Source organism: Schistocerca serialis, chromosome 6 (genome assembly GCF_023864345.2).
Source record: "Schistocerca serialis cubense isolate TAMUIC-IGC-003099 chromosome 6, iqSchSeri2.2, whole genome shotgun sequence".
Classification (NCBI taxonomy): domain Eukaryota; kingdom Metazoa; phylum Arthropoda; class Insecta; order Orthoptera; family Acrididae; genus Schistocerca; species Schistocerca serialis.
In genome coordinates this window covers 690281367-690297978 of record NC_064643.1, presented here as the reverse complement: position 1 = coordinate 690297978, position 16612 = coordinate 690281367, and positions in this window count along the sequence as shown.

The window sequence follows — 16612 nt, the reverse complement described above, 5'->3', positions numbered from 1 at the left end:
TCTAACGACGGGATTATCACCTATAGAAATTTTAGGCAAACGAATTATAGGTGAGCCTTTACTAGCTGCTCTACCTTGGCCACCAGTAAATTAGATCCAACAATGCATCCCAGACGAAAAAGTTTGCGAACAGATTGTTAAAAATGCTGAACGGAGAATTAAAAGTTATAATCAACATGCTATGGAACCCTCATTTCAGGTAGATCTTGTATTACTACGATCTCATCCTAAAAGTTCGAAGATCAATAAGGAATGTAGAAAATTCTTCTTTATCTTTGAAGGTCCATATGTTGTACATAAGATTGTACATCCCAAAGCGTTACTTCTTATGGAACCTTCAACAGGTGTAATTAAAGGATTATATAGTGTCGATCAAATGAAACCCTTCATTCCTAAATAAGTTAATATTTAGTATATGTTACATACGGAAGAGCGTTCATAGTTTATTCACGTGTTCTTTTAAAGAAATAACAGAAAGTTTAAACAAGTGTTCTACAATAATCTACCGGTACTTCAAAAAGGGAAAGATAACTAAAAGGGGATTTATATGGAAGAAAGTTTTGTTATTAGGTCAGAAGGAATTTTGTATATTTTACATTTACTCGGATAGTAGGAACCAAAGGGGAAGGTTAATAATTTTAGGGACCATGGGCGTCCAGAGCTGTATGGCTCACGAGAACATAGCAGAGTGCCTTTAATAGAGATTTGTAATAGTGTTAATATAGAACACACCAAACGGGGCTCTCTCGCTTGTTTCTCCTAAATAAATTGCCATTGCCGAACAAAGTGTCCGAAGGTAAAGAAAGCCGTGCCGAGATTCTAAAGAAAGTTTTGCTTGATTTCATCTTGACCTCAGGCATAAATAAAGCATTAGGGAAAAGAACGACGTAAAGTAAATAGTACTATTAGTTATTGTGACAAACTTATTAGTAATATACATTTTGGAAAGAATAACTCTAGTAAATGAATAAAACTGAAACTAACCTATCACAATTTGAACACTCTGTCCTAATGTAACAACGCTAAAGAACGTACTAAGTTATTATTTACTAGCAACTATTACATTAAAATGAGTAATCTCCATATATTCGGTTGTGAATTACCATAATAGCACAATTAAAAGTAAACGACAAATAGTCACAACAATATCGTCATAAAAGGATTGAATCTATCTAAGAGCAAGGACTTTAGATTTCGGAAAATGTGAGAAACATGTATAATATTAACAGTTAAATATTGTATAAAGAAGAAGTTTTATTTTCGGTTAAAACCTGACAAACTGAGCTTGTGGGTGGGGTATGTAGTGGGACGCGAAATTGAAGCGTCACCCATCCACCAGTGTCAGCCCAGTTTGCAGGTGAATATAAGTTTAATTTAGTTTTTGTTTATGTATTTTTTGTAATATTTGTAATGGTTGTGAATTGTCTAAACTTTGTATTTATTTTTTATGTTTCATGTACGGAGAGGGCGGCGCAGCGAACGGAGACAGCATCTTCGCTGCCGGGACCAGAGAGAAAATTGCTGGCCACTATACGTCGCGGGTCGACAGCCAAAGAGCAACAGAAGATCCTGATACCGAGTTGTTGCGTCGCGCTTCTAAAAATCGAAAAAATAGGAATTTGTCATGTTTTGTACAACAATGACGTCATAGAAAGTTTAATCTTGTTGTAAATGCTCAGTTCTGTCTTGTCAAGGCTCAGGTTCACGTCTATATGTAGGCAAATAATAATCTAGTGGATGCTACAAAAGTTTAAATACGTGTTCCGAGAATTTATTTATGAAGAATTATGTTACGTAATTTATTTGACAAGATTATTAATTTTTGACAACGTTCATCACGAGTTTGAATCTTGAAAGTTTATTCAATGTGGTTCCAATATCTATTAAAGCAGATAACTTGCATTAATATAATTTCTGAGGAGAAACAAACGAAATCTAAAGTGATAAAGTTTGCGCAAACCAATTGGACTGAGTGACGTAACTCTGCGCATACGACTCAAATGATGGTGTTTTAATTACAGTTTCGTTCAAGAAGCATTTAGAGAGCATTTAAAAGTAACTTAAATAATTTTGAAGTGTGTTGTAACTGACGTAGGTGACAAAGTCTGCACATGGTCATATGTCCAAAGAAAATCATTTATATAAAACTTACGTCGTTACACTACACAGTTTTCCATAAAAAAACAAGTTTTAAAAAATTTTTATGAATGATAATCTCAGGGTTCAAGGTAGGAGACGAGGTATTGGCAGAATTGAAGCTGTGAGAACGGGTCTTGAGTATTGCTTGGGTAGCTCAGATGATAGAGCATTTGCCCGCGAAAGGCAAAGGTCCCGAGTTCGAGTCTCGGTCCGGCACACAGTTTTAATCTGCCAAGAAGTTTCAACCTCAGGGTTAGTCTAAGATGTTCCTTATTAATGTCTTTGAGACAAACGGGGACACTGACTGCCTGTGATCCATCTCTGACGATGTAGTCAATGACAGGGCATTAAATCATAACCCACTTCCTTCCTTCGACTACCCAAAAACTATGAATAACCAATCATAGTAAAGCACATTAAAGAAGAGCACAGCACTTGAGTGTTCTTCCTCTAAATTAAACGGTTCGTTGAGTAGTTAGATATATCCTCCATAGGATGATTTCTTGTGTACCGAGAAATGTTCGTCGCGGGAAGATGTTTCAATCGCGTCAGCAATTTTTTGTTTCTAGCGACAAGTGCAAAAGCTTTCAGCATGGCGTTAGACAGTTCCCTAAGTACACTAAAGCGCCCTCAGTAAAGTATATATTAGCGTAATCCTGTCCATGACGTTTCATTACTCCGCCGGAGAACGTCAGCGCGACTTTCAGAATATTCAAAAACTTGATAATGCTGGTGTGCGCTTTGACCTGTGCATGACAGGTCATTATGGCTTCAGTAATCGCTGGTTCTAGCCACTCGATACGAAAATGCGATTTCAGATAAAATCTGCTACATATTGTCAAATATGAGAGGCCGGACATCGAACGTGATTGAGGGCGCGCCCTTCACAACAAGAAATTGCTTTGTTTTTCTGCCCTGATATTTAGAGATTATTTATTTTGCATCAATGAAATCCAGGCCTGTGTGCGGAACGAGGCTTTTTGCGTTGTTCAGTGTTTACCTTACTCATTTATAACGTGCAGATTTATTTCAGTTTTATGTAATTACTTAATAAGCTAATAAATCCTTCAATGTTTTGGTGCATTCCCTGGTATGTATTACATCTATGATTTCAAATTTATCTGCTCAGATTATAACAAGGCACAGTCTCTGTCTGCACCTAGAACCTGTCCCCTACAGTAGTCTTTGCAGTGCTTATGTACGTCACATCAAAAGTTTCGCTAACACATCCCTTTTGTTTTGCTTTCAGAGACCTATTTTCCTCACCTATTCTTTCTACTGATCCCACATTCTTCTTTCAAATTATTAAATGTTCTTCTTCTCTGGTTTGAATAGTCCACTTACAATTTCCATTCTATACTTCACTCCTGGCATGTAACTACAGGAGTGATGCACCGCAACTATTCTACTTGGCATAGCTGAATAAAATAAAACAAAAGTGTTATCGCAGTTAAAGCAAGAACCTCAGGTCAGACCAGTGCAGACCAAGAAAAGTTACGTCAGGAGTTAACTGCTGATACAACAGTACTGTCTCCACGTTGGTGGGGATTTACAACATGCCCCGACTTAGCAGAAGGACCAGAATCGTAATATCATCAACGCATCAGAAAGAGAGAACTGTTGTGGCGTCTGTGACGAGGTTTTTACCACGTCCGAGCTGTGTTTATGTTGTGGCTTACGTGATGGGCTCCATTTCTTGGGAAAACAGGTAGGAGACTACACAGTACACAGTACACAGGAACGCGCAGTCTGACAGCCACCAGCTCTGAGGTGAGACTTACACCAGTGAGAGTGTGCATGAATCAACTTGTCTCCAGCTATGAACTCTACCGCTGCTAGTTGCAGCCTAGCTGTTCGTACTGACATGGGGTAACGGATTTACTTCTAACTTTGTACACCTTGGACAGTCCATTAAGACAACATAACGTGCAAGTAGCAAGGCGTACTACTCAGGCTGTTTCGAGAAAATCGCAAGAGAGTAATACACGTCAGTGATAGGCTGGTACGTTGCAACGCTGAGCACGGGATGGCGGCGGTCATACGGTTAGCGTCCCATCCCCGTAATCGATGGACCTCTGGATCGAGTACCACTCATAAGGACTTAGAGCTTGCGTGGCCTCGCCTCCTCACTGAAGAAGATGGGAACACTGTCGTCGTGGCAGACTTGTGGACTTGTAAATTTATACCTGTCAAATTTTGAAAAGGCTTCACGCTAGAAAAAAAATGGTTCAAATGGCTCTGAGCACTATGGGACATAACATCTGAGGTCATCAGTCCCCTAGAACTTAGAACTACTTAAACCTAACTAACCTAAGGACATCACACATATCCATGTCCGAGGCAGGATTCGAACCTGCGACCGTAGCGGTCGCTTAGTTCCAGACTGAAGCGCCTAGAACTACTCGGCCACTGCGGCCGGCGCTTCACGCTAGACTTAGACGATTTTGCCTCATACAAGATTTTGACTCTTACGATATACGTATTTAATAAAGTTAAACTCAATGACAATCTAGCTTCGAGCCACTGGAGTTATTATTGTTCTACTTCATGAAGTGATGTATCTTATGTTTTGTTTCATTCCATGTCAAAGAAGACATGCTGTTAATAAAATATGTAAATAAATAAATTATTTTAACATTGTTACCTGGATATACGCTCATGCTCATAAATTAAGGATAATTGCAGAATGTGGTGCCACACAACTGGCGCTAATAGCATATGCACGTAGGGAACACACACGACACAGATCCGTAAGTCTACATCAACATCTACATCTACATTTATACTCCGCAAGCCACCCAAAGGTGTGTGGCGGAGGGCATTTTACGTGCCACTGTCATTACCTCCCTTTCCTGTTCCAGTCGCGTACGGTTCGCGGGAAGAACGACTGTCTGAAAGCCTCCGTGCGCGCTCTAATCTCTCTAATTTTACATTCGTGATCTCCTCGGGAGGTATAAGTAGGGGGAAGCAATATATTCGATACCTCATCCAGAAACGCACCCTCTCGAAACCTGGCGAGCAATCTACACCGCGATGCAGAGCGCCTCTCTTGCAGAGTCTGCCACTTGAGTTTATTAAACATCTCCGTAACGCTATCACGGTTACCAAATAACCCTGTGACGAAACGCGCCGCTCTTCTTTGGATCTTCTCTATCTCCTCCGTCAAATCGATCTGGTACGGATCCCACACTGATGAGCAATACTCAAGTATAGGTCGAACGAGAGTTTTGTAAGCCACCTCCTTTGTTGATAGACTACATTTTCTAAGCACTCTCCCAATGAATCTCAACCTGGTACCCGCCTTACCAACAATTAATTTTATATGATCATTCCACTTCAAATCGTTCCGCACGCATACTCCCAGATATTTTACAGAAGTAACTGCTACCAGTGTTTGTTCCGCTATCATATAATCATACAATAAAGGATCCTTCTTTCTATGTATTCGCAATACATTACATTTGTCTATGTTAAGGGACAGTTGCCACTCCCTGCACCAAGTGCCTATCCGCTGCAGATCTTCCTGCATTTCGCTACAATTTTCTAATGCTGCAACTTCTCTGTATACTACAGCATCATCTGGGAAAAGCCGCATGGAACTTCCGACACTATCTACTAGGTCATTTATATATATTGTGAAAAGCAATGGTCCCATAACACTCCCCTGTGGCACGCCAGAGGTTACTTTAACGTCTGTAGACGTCTCTCCATTGATAACAACATGCTGTGTTCTGTTTGCTAAAAACTCTTCAATCCAGCCACACAGCTGGTCTGATATTCCGTAGGCTCTTACTTTGTTTATCAGGCGACAGTGCGGAACTGTATCGAACGCCTTCCGGAAGTCAAGAAAAATAGCATCTACCTGGGAGCCTGTATCTAATATTTTCTGGGTCTCATGAACAAATAAAGCGAGTTGGGTCTCACACGATCGCTGTTTCCGGAATCCATGTTGATTCCTACATAGTAGATTCTGGGTTTCCAGAAACGACATGATACTCGAGCAAAAAACATGTTCTAAAATTCTACAACAGATCGACGTCAGAGATATAGGTCTATAGTTTTGCGCAACTGCTCGACGACCCTTCTTGAAGACTGGGACTACCTGTGCTCTTTTCCAATCATTTGGAACCCTCCGTTCCTCTAGAGACTTGCGGTACACGGTTGTTAGAAGGGGGGCAAGTCCACGGTATTGGAGATGAGTTGAAAAAACCGTCCGGAAACATATGTGCTACAAAACGCCACTGTTTCCTGTGCAATAAGGGATATGATCACCATGCACACGTACACAGGCCGCACAACGGGTTGGCATACTCTGGATCAGGTGGTCGAGCAGCTGCTGAGGTATCGCCTCCCATTCTTGCACCAGTGCCTGCCGGAGCGCCCGAAGTGTCCTAGGGGTGTGAAGACGTGCAGCGATACGTCGACCGAGGTCATCCCAGAATTGCTCGATGGGGTTTGGGTCTGGAGAACAGGCAAGCCACTCCATTCGCCTGATATCTTCTGTTTCAAGTACTCCTCCACGATGGCAGCTATGTGGGGCCGTGCGTTATCATCCATCAGGAGAAAGGTGGGACCACTGCACCCCTGAAAAGGCGGACGTACTGGTGCAAAATGACGTCCCGATACACCTGACCTGTTACAGTTCCTCTGTCAAAGACATGCAGGGATGTACGTGCACCAATCATAATCCCACCCCACACCATCATACCACGACCTTCATACAGGTCCCTTTCAAGGATATTAAGGGGTTGGTATATGGTTCCTGGTTCACGCCAGATAAAAACCCGGCGAGAATAACTGTTCAGACTATACCTGGACTCATCCGAGAACATAACCTGGGACCACTGTTCCAATGACCATGTACTGTGTTCTTGAAACCAGGCTTTACGGGCTCTGCTATGACCTGGGATCAGTGGAATGCACCTTGCAGGTCTCTCGGCGAATAAACCATGTCTGTTCATTCCTCTGTAGACTGTGTGTCTGGAGACAACTGTTCCAGTGGCGGCGGTAAGGTCCCGAGCAAGGCTACATGCAGCACTTCGTGGCCGTCTGCGAGCACTGATGGTGAGATGTCTGTCTTCTTGTGGTGTCGTACACTGCGAACGTCCCGTACTGTAGCACCTGTAAACGTTTCCTGTCTGCTGGAATCGTTGCCATAATCTTGAGATCACACTTTCTGGCACGCGGAGGGTTTGACCAGCCTCCAGTCACCCCAGTATTCTACCCCTCATAACATCATCACTACGTGTTCTTTCAGCCATTTTAAGCACACAGTCACCATCAGCACATCTTAAAACGTCTACACACTTACTCGCCGCACCTTACTCTGACATGCGCGAACACACCTCTGCGTATGTGGACTGCTGCCAGCGCCACCGTGCGACGACCGCAGGTCAAGTGCACCGCATGCTCATACCCGAGGCGATTTAAACCCGAAAATCGCCCACCAGAGCGTTGCTTCACCATGTATTAGCAATATTCTTAATTTATGAGCATAAGTGTATTTTTTGCCGCCACCAGGAGAATATCAGTAGTGATAATGGACACTGGAGTCTGGAGAAAACTCGACACTCTCACTGATCTCAGAAGTGTTCCCATAGGTTCAGGTCGGATCTCTGGACAGGTTATTCTGTTTCAGGGTTATTGTCTGTAAACCATTGCCTCACAGACGCTTCTTTATGGAAGAGTCTGTTGTCATGTAGATACAGTTATGGTCCCCAAACTGTAAAATGTGTTCTTATTATTTTGCATTTAGCATTTCCTTAACCATAATGAGAAGATCACTCATTAACTACAAAAAACACCACCATACCTCTGTACTCCACTGTTGGCACTACGCATGATGGCAATAACGTTTCCTATTCATTCGCCAAAACCAACCCTTCCGTCGGATTTCCACTCAAGGTCACTCGTTCCGAGTCATCCAATGTCCAGAGGGATTTCTCTTTACACTACACTGACCACAGTAATGTGTGACTTATGAGGAGCTGCACGACCAGAGTTCATAACTCACTACACACAGTCACTGTACTGACTAGACTGTTACCAGCACTCTGCAACTGACGAGTGATTCGTTCCACTAATTTCAAGCAATGTTTTCACAACCACGCTTCCCTTTCTCTCAGTAAATGGGTTCTGGCCTGTCTTTGTTTCACTGTGGTTGTTCCTTTGGATTTTCGCTTCACAACTAAATCACCAACAGTCTACTTGGACAGCTTCAGAGGGATTGAAATGAACCTGACGGATTCGCTACTCAGCTGACATCGAACGACGTGTCCACATTCAAAGTCATTGAGTTCTTCTGACCAATCCATTCTGCTGTGAAATATTTCCTTACTGACAACACAATACTCCCTATCTCTTTTTTTATTGACGTATCCGTCGCTCGTGGCATGTAGTGCCTAACTAAACTTTAATTGGTGCCAGCAGGTTGACCAACACCGCGCGGAAGTGGGTGGGGGTGCTGACTGGGGAGGAAGCCCATCGATGTCGATCACAGAGTATAACGCCCAAGCAGTCGAGGAAGAACATCTGCATGGGTGACGATGCGGACATCCACACAGCCGTTCTCTAATCCCTCCATCACCAAGGAGTGGATTTCTATCGTCGAGGAACTGAACTGCTGGCAGTAAGTTCCGACCGTTGTTAAGAGACTTGGTCATTACATTGAAAAATAGTATCATATGTCTGTGTCACTTTGAGGTGTATTACAGAATTCAATAAATGTTACTTTCCATAAAATAATAATGTGTAACTTACTTTCTTAATATCCCACCCCGTATATCATCGCATACGAACGAAAACTGTTACTGTATCACAGTAATTATAAATACCATACGAGATAAAGCTGCAATTAACCCGCAGGTTGTTCAGAACAGAACAGTGCTTTAGTAGGCAAGGTCCTGTTGGAGATGGTACGCCGTTGGCTTCTGGCGACATTTGAACTTATAATGGCGCTATACCGTCCTTCCTATTCTGAAATGAAGTGTTCTCTTTACGTCACAAAAGTGTTCTCTTTACATCCCTAAAGCAGCGCGACCTTGTTACGACTTTGGATTACTTCCGTAGCTTGTAATTTAGTACTCGCGAAGCAAAGAAATAATATGAACACTCTGAAAACTACATTAATTTATCTTGTAGTCCTTGATTAATTTTCATCCCAGTGTTTACCTAACCGAATTTTAATTTGGCTATTAAACTTCTGCTGAAAGCTTGGCAGACAAACTATTGAGCCGTAGTATATAGCAACAAAGTATTTACAGCACTTCACTGCTTATCTCGAATTATAGTTTTCATAATTTATATTCTTCACCAAACACAGTGACTGCATTCACCACTGGAACAGGAATTATGAAAAAAGCCACCTTGAGAACGTACTCCTGAAATTTAACTAGATTGTTCTCTATTTCGATCGCCACGTTCTGATGGATGAAATTTTGAGAACGTTGACATGTTTAATCTACCTGAAACACAAATGCTTTTTAGAACCAGAATGAAATTGACAGTACAGGGTGTAACTGGAATAAGTGCAGATGTTTCAGTTGGAGACTGAGAACGGTGTACTGAACAGTATTACATCAGTATTTACGTTATTTGTAGCCGGCCGAAGTGGCCGTGCGGTTAAAGGCGCTGCAGTCTGGAACAGCAAGACCGCTACGGTCGCAGGTTCGAATCCTGCCTCGGGCATGGATGTTTGTGATGTCCTTAGGTTAGTTAGGTTTAACTAGTTCTAAGTTCTAGGGGACTAATGACCTCAGCAGTTGAGTCCCATAGTGCTCAGAGCCATTTGAACCATTTTGTAGACTAATAATTATAGCTATTACAACTCGAATGTTTTTAGGTTGGTTGGTACCTCCAAGTAGATGTGGCAAGAGGAAACCATTAATGCTTACTTTCCGCTGGGTGTCAGGTCAGGTACTGAAGAGTGGATGCGTGGACACAAAACGGTTAGTCTATACTGACAGGCGTAGTTCTTTTATTGGTGCAGTTAAGACCATGCTGGAAAGGTCAGGTCGTAAAGTTTGTGATGTGTTTGTAGGAATACTATTCGACACAGAGAGAAAAACAAACCAACACACTGAAGTGCGTACTTATTAAGATATAACATAAAAATATCTGCTCCATCCTGTATATTTATCGAGAGCTTGTCGTTACTTTAAGACTTTTCTAAGAACCTTTAAAGGTAATAGTTCTCATTTGAATGAATTTTTTCTTGAAACTTATATAAACTTAAATAAATATATGTGACATTTTGTCTCATTAAGTTAAATATAACATTACAATTCTTACTATTCCTGTTTCACATAGCAATGATCACTATAATTTAGCCTGGTAAATCTTGCAACCACAGCTAAAAGCCACCAGGGACGAGTTCTCAAAACAGAAGTATTAATATAAGTGTTCTTCCAATGATACGTACAGCTTGTATGTTAGCACAAAATAGTAATATATTGCACACTGCATCAAAACATGACCTCTCACTGCCAATGTTGCCTGTCGCTTCCCACTGCTCAGTCTGTTTGCGGTAAACTTTATTCCACATAAGAGGCGTTCCCTAAAGAGGAACGCGGCAACGCCAGCTGTTACCCCTACCTCAACAATGCCCAGTGCGCCTCTCTACGGCGCCTTTTCCCTTGTAGACAAGGCGCTCACCAAACGGAACGACAAGCCTGAAAGCTTGGCCTTCCTCAGGCCTAATGGTTTCCTTTTATCTTTTACCGAATTTTGTAATTTTCGTAATAATAAGTAATGTCAAGCTAAGGATGAACTCAGACAACACAGAAATGATTTGTTTCTTATTCTTAATTACAAAACAGTAAAATGATTGTGCTATTCGCATTGTAATAAAATTTTTACAGAATCATTAAATAAACACGTCAGATCTCGACAACATACAACGTGCATCGAAACTAATACAGTTCTGTTACAAACTGATGTACCCAGTCACTTGTAGTGGGGCTTATGGTTTAGCAAGGACTCTGAACCTCGGCGCAATTAGACATTTTCCACGTCAAGAGACACTGCTAGAGGCGAAAGAAGTGATACGTTTTACAGTAGTCTGGCGTACAAGCCAGGTCAGGTAATTAATCAGTCAATTTATATTTCTCGGTTAAGTATCAAGCACAACACTCTTAATGCCAAACACAAATGATCTAAGGCGTTGACGTAGGAAACTCGGAGTGGCTGTTTGCAGAAGCACCTGTTAAATGTATGAACATGGGAACTGAAGCAAGGCAAGTAGATTATAAACGATTTTGCAGAAATTAGAATTTATCTCATCCAGAAATAAATGTAAAGTATTGCGTGTAAATAGGCGCAAACGCCCATTGCTATCTGATTACACTTTCGCTGATAATTCTCTGGAAACTGTATCAACCTTAATAAACATCTAGAAATTACCATATGGAGCGAAATAAAATGGGTCATTTTATCTGTTTCTACAATCGTGTTATAATTTCATGTATTGACTCGTTCCATGACCATGGAGACTTCTCCTAAATGTGGTCCCACGGAACAATAAATAAATAAATAAATAAATAAATAAACAAAAACCATGTTGTAGAGAAAGCAGATACCAGGCTACTATTCAGTGGAAGAATCTGAAAGAATTATAATTCATAAACGAAATAAGCGGGTTAAAAAAACATTCGCTCAACAGAATAGGCGCCAGTACGAAACCCTTGTCATGTAGGATGAACAGAGGTAATAGAGAGAGTCCAAAGAAGAGCGACGCATTTAGTCATGAGTTCCTTTCGTAAGCGCAAGAGCGTTAATGATTCTCATCACCTCGAGGACATAGACTAAAAGAGTGTTTCGCAGAATTTAGTGTTAAGACTTCGAGAAGACAGCCGACATTCCATTTCCTTCAACGTTAGGGAAACAGCAGGTATATCGGGAAGGATGGCCAGTATCCATTCCGTTTGCTTTAGATGGTGTCTCCCCCGAGATCTGGAAGAGGCTCTGCCGGCGGGTGTTCATGAGCTCACTGGGCGCAGCCGGTTGCGAATCGTGGCTCGACTCGCCACGCCTGGGTTCTGGGCACACCGTAGCGTCGGCTTCTGCACGCAGTAAGCTGCAGCGGCGAAACCTCGCATGCGGGTTGGCAGCCGAGGTAGCTTGTTATAGCATCATTTCCGGAACCGATCGGCGTCCTCTGGTTTGGAGCCGAGGGGAAAGCTGTATCTAGAGGGTCAGAAGATTCTGTGACGACCTCGGATGCGGACTTCTTAACCTTCAATATCAGATGCAGGACTGCAGTACCGCTCTTAATACGGCAGTCGTACGCTACACGAGGAAAGCAGCTGCCAGGGCAGAGGCGTGGCCGGCCGCTGTGACCGAGCGGTTCTAGGCGCTTCAGTCCGGAACCGCGCGCCTGCTACGGTCGCAGGTTCGAATCCTGCCTCAGGCACGGATGTGTGTGATGTCCTTAGGTTAGTTAGGTTTAAGTAGTTCTAAGGTCTAGGGGAATGATGACCTCAGATGTTAAGTCCCATAGCGCTCAGAGCCATTTTGAACCATTTGAGCAGAGGCGTGCGATTTTGGGCATGTAAGGGCAGATGAATCACTCCACAGGCCCTTAAAGCTACCTTCTCATTTTAGAGAGGGAAGAATATTAGTCCCTCAAAAATGTTAACAGTGCCAATCGTCTGGGTAAACTCGAGAAAGTGTTAGTCATTTGCAGGAACATTCATCGAAAAGGTCCCAGAACTAGGCTCACATGTAAGTAGTAATAATGCTAGCATAGTGCTAGGGACAGAAAGGTAGCTTAAACCAGATGTTGATGCATTAATGAGCGAAGATAAGTGTTAAACGTGGGTCAGACATTGTAACCGGATGCTTGTGTAGAAAAAATGTTCAAATGTGTGTGAACGCTTAAGGGAGCAAACTGCTGAGGTCATCAGTCCCTAGACATACACACTACTTAAAGTAACTTAAACTAACTTATGCTAAGACAAACACACACACCCATGCCCGAGGGAGGACTCGAACCTCCGGCGGAAGGGGCTGCGCAGTCCGTGACAAGGCGTCTCAAACCGCGCGGCCACTCCGTGCGGCACTTTTGTAGACAACCCTCCTCAGGAACGGTATCGATGGAACATTTCAATCAAAACTTAGAGAAAGTTAGGCATAAATTTCCTGGCCGTGCTATGATGCAGGAGAGGCAAAATAAAAGTAATCCGGATAATGTGTTACGCATCTTCAAATAACCAACCCATCAAATCGCCTCGGTTGTGGAAGTTACTGTGTACTTCGGTTTTATCGACCGCTCGAGTTGTATTGGAGCTTATTGATACTTGGACAATAATTTCATCACGCTACCTAGCAATAAATGCTTGCGGATTTTCATCGATTCCTAAATGTTTGCAAGGTACCCGAAGATGGAACCGTTCATCTCCAAGATGATATAGTAAATAAATTTTTAATATTGCACTGTATGGATAAATGAAATGAAAAAAAATGAACAAAGTTGTTTAACCGCGGAAGATTGTAGCACTGACCCTCCTTTCAATCGTCATACGAACTTCGAAATGGCAGGTACTGAGATAACCGATCGCGGAACTGAAAAGCAGTTACAATGGCTTAATGGTGGAAATGCGCCAGGACCAGATGAGATACCTACAAGATTCTATAAAGATTATGAACAGTGTCTTGGAAGGAGGATATAAGATGAACATCAACAAAAGCAAAACGACAATAATGGAATGTAGTCGAATTAAATCCGATGATCCTCAGAGAATTAGATTAGGAAATGAGACACTTTAAGTAGTAAATGAGTTTTGCTATTTGGGGAGAAAAATAAATGGCGATGCTGGAAATAGAGAGGATATAAAATGTAGACTGGCAATGGCAAGGAAAGCGTTTTTGAAGAAGAGAAATTTGTTAAGATCGAGTATAGATTTAAGTGTCAGGAAGTCGTTTCTGAAAGTATTTGTATGGAGTGTAGCCATGTATGCAAGTGAAACATGGACGATAAATAGTTTAGACAAGAAGAGAACAGAAGCTTTCGAAATGTAGTGCTAGAGAAGAATGATGAAGATCAGATGGGTGGATCACATAACTAATGAGGAGGTACTGAATAGAATTGGGGAGAAGAGAAATTTGTGGCACAACATGACTAGAAGAAGGGATCGGTTGGTAGGACACTTTCTGAGGCATCAAGCGAGCACCAATTTAGTACTGGAGGGCAGAGTGGAGGGTAAAAACCGTAGAGGGAGACCAAGAGATAAATACAATAAGGAGATTCAGAAGGATGTGAGTTGCAGTAGGTATTGGGAGATGAAGCTTCCACAGGATAGAGTATCGTGGAGAGCTGCATCAAAACAATCTCTGGACTGAAGACCACAACGACAACAACAAAGTTTATGAGAAAGAGCTTGCTCCCCTTCTAGCAGTAATTTATCGTAGATCGCTTGAGCAACGAGAGGTACCTAACGATTGGAAAAAAGCGCAGGTCATTCCCGTTTTTAAGAAAGGCCGTAAGACAGCTCCACACAATTATAGACCTATATCGTTGACGTCAATCTGTTGTAGAATTATGCAATATGTTTTATGCTCAAGAATTATGACGTTTTTGGAAAATGACCATCTCCTCTATAAAAATCAACATGGATTTCGCAAACAGAGATCCTGCGAAACTCAGCTCGCTCTGTTCCTCCATGAGATTCACAGCGCAGTGGACAATGACGCTCAGGTTGATGCCGTGTTCCTTGATTTCAGTAAGGCATTTGACACCGTCCCGGATTGCCGTTTAATGAAAAAAAGAAACGAGCTTACGGAGTATCGGAGCAGACTTGCGATTGGATTCAAGACTTTCTTGCAGGTAGAACTCAACACGTCACTCTCAACGGAACAAAATCGATAGATGTACCGGTAATATCCGGAGCACCACAGGGAAATGTGTGTTTGTGTGTGTGTGTGTGAATTCCTAAGGAACCAAACTGATGAGGTCATCGGTTCCTAGACTTACACACTGCTTAAAGTAACTTAAACTAATTTATGCTAAGACAAACACACACACCCATGGCTAGCCGCATGACCACTCCGCACGGCAGGGAAGTGTGATAGGACCGTTACTGTTTACAATATATGTATAAATGACCTATTAGAAAGCGTCGTATGCTCTTTAAGGCTATTTCCAGATGATGTAGTTGTCTTTACCAAAGTAGCAACGCCAGTTGAGGGTAAGAATTTGCATAACGACCTGCAGAGAATAGATGATTGGTGCAGGTTTTGGCAGTTGACCCTGAACGTAAATAAATGTAACATATTGCGATTACATGGTAAAAGAAACCCACTACTGTACAGCTACACTGTTGATGACAGCTGGAGACAGCGTCTGCCGTAAAATATCTAGGAGTAACTATACGGAGCGACCCTAAGTGGAATAACTGCAAAAACAGATACTGGGAAAAGCAGATACCAGACTCAGAATCATCGGAAGATCTTTAAGGAAATGTAACTCATCCACGAAAGATGTGGCTTATAAGGAGCTTGTTCGCCCGATTCTTCATTATTGTTCATCTATCTGGGATACCTATCAGGTAAGACTGATGGAGGAGAAGGTTGAAATGGCTCTGAGCACTATGGGACTTAACGTCTCAGGTCAGCAGTCCCCTAGAACTTAGAACTACTTAAACCTAACTAACCTAAGGACATCACACACATCCATGCCCGAGGCAGGATTCGAGCCTGCGACCGTAGCGGTCGCGCGGTTCCAGACTGAAGCGCCTAGAACCGCTCGGCCACCAACGGCCGGCATCGAGAAGAATGAGAAGATGCAACGAAGAGCAGCCCGTTTCGTCACGGGATCGTTTAGCTGGCGAGAGAGCGTTACGGATATGCCAAAGAGACTCCACCGGCACGAGTTACAAGAGAGCAGTTGTGCATCACGGAAATATTTACTACTGAAATTTCGGGACAGCACTTTTCAGGACAAGTCGAACAAAAAAAAAAATGGTTCAAATGGCTCTGAGCACTATGGGACTTAACTGCTGTGCTCATCAGTCCCCTAGAACTTAGAACTACTTAAACCTAACTAACCTAAGGTCATCACACACATCCATGCCCGAGGCAGGATTCGAACCTGCGACCGTAGCGGTCGCGCAGTTCCAGACTGTAGCGCCTAGAACCGCTCAGCCACTCCGGCCGGCAGTCGAACAACATATTACTTCCCCTCCCCCTCCCCCCCCACCCCACACATACATGTCGCTTATTGACCACGAGGAGAAAATCTGAGAAATTAAAACCAATGCAGAGGCTTACCGACAATCATTTTCCCACGCACTATTCGAGAGTGGAACAGGGTTGGATGGATCAGATAGTGGTACCGAAAGTACCCTCTGCCACGCATCATTAGGTGGCTTGCGGAGTATGATGTAGATGAAAAATATTTCATTTTTTCCGTGAAGTCTTCATCAACTGACCTCTCCAGCGTCTTCCATCACCTTTGAAGGTACAAAACGGTGCATCTGTT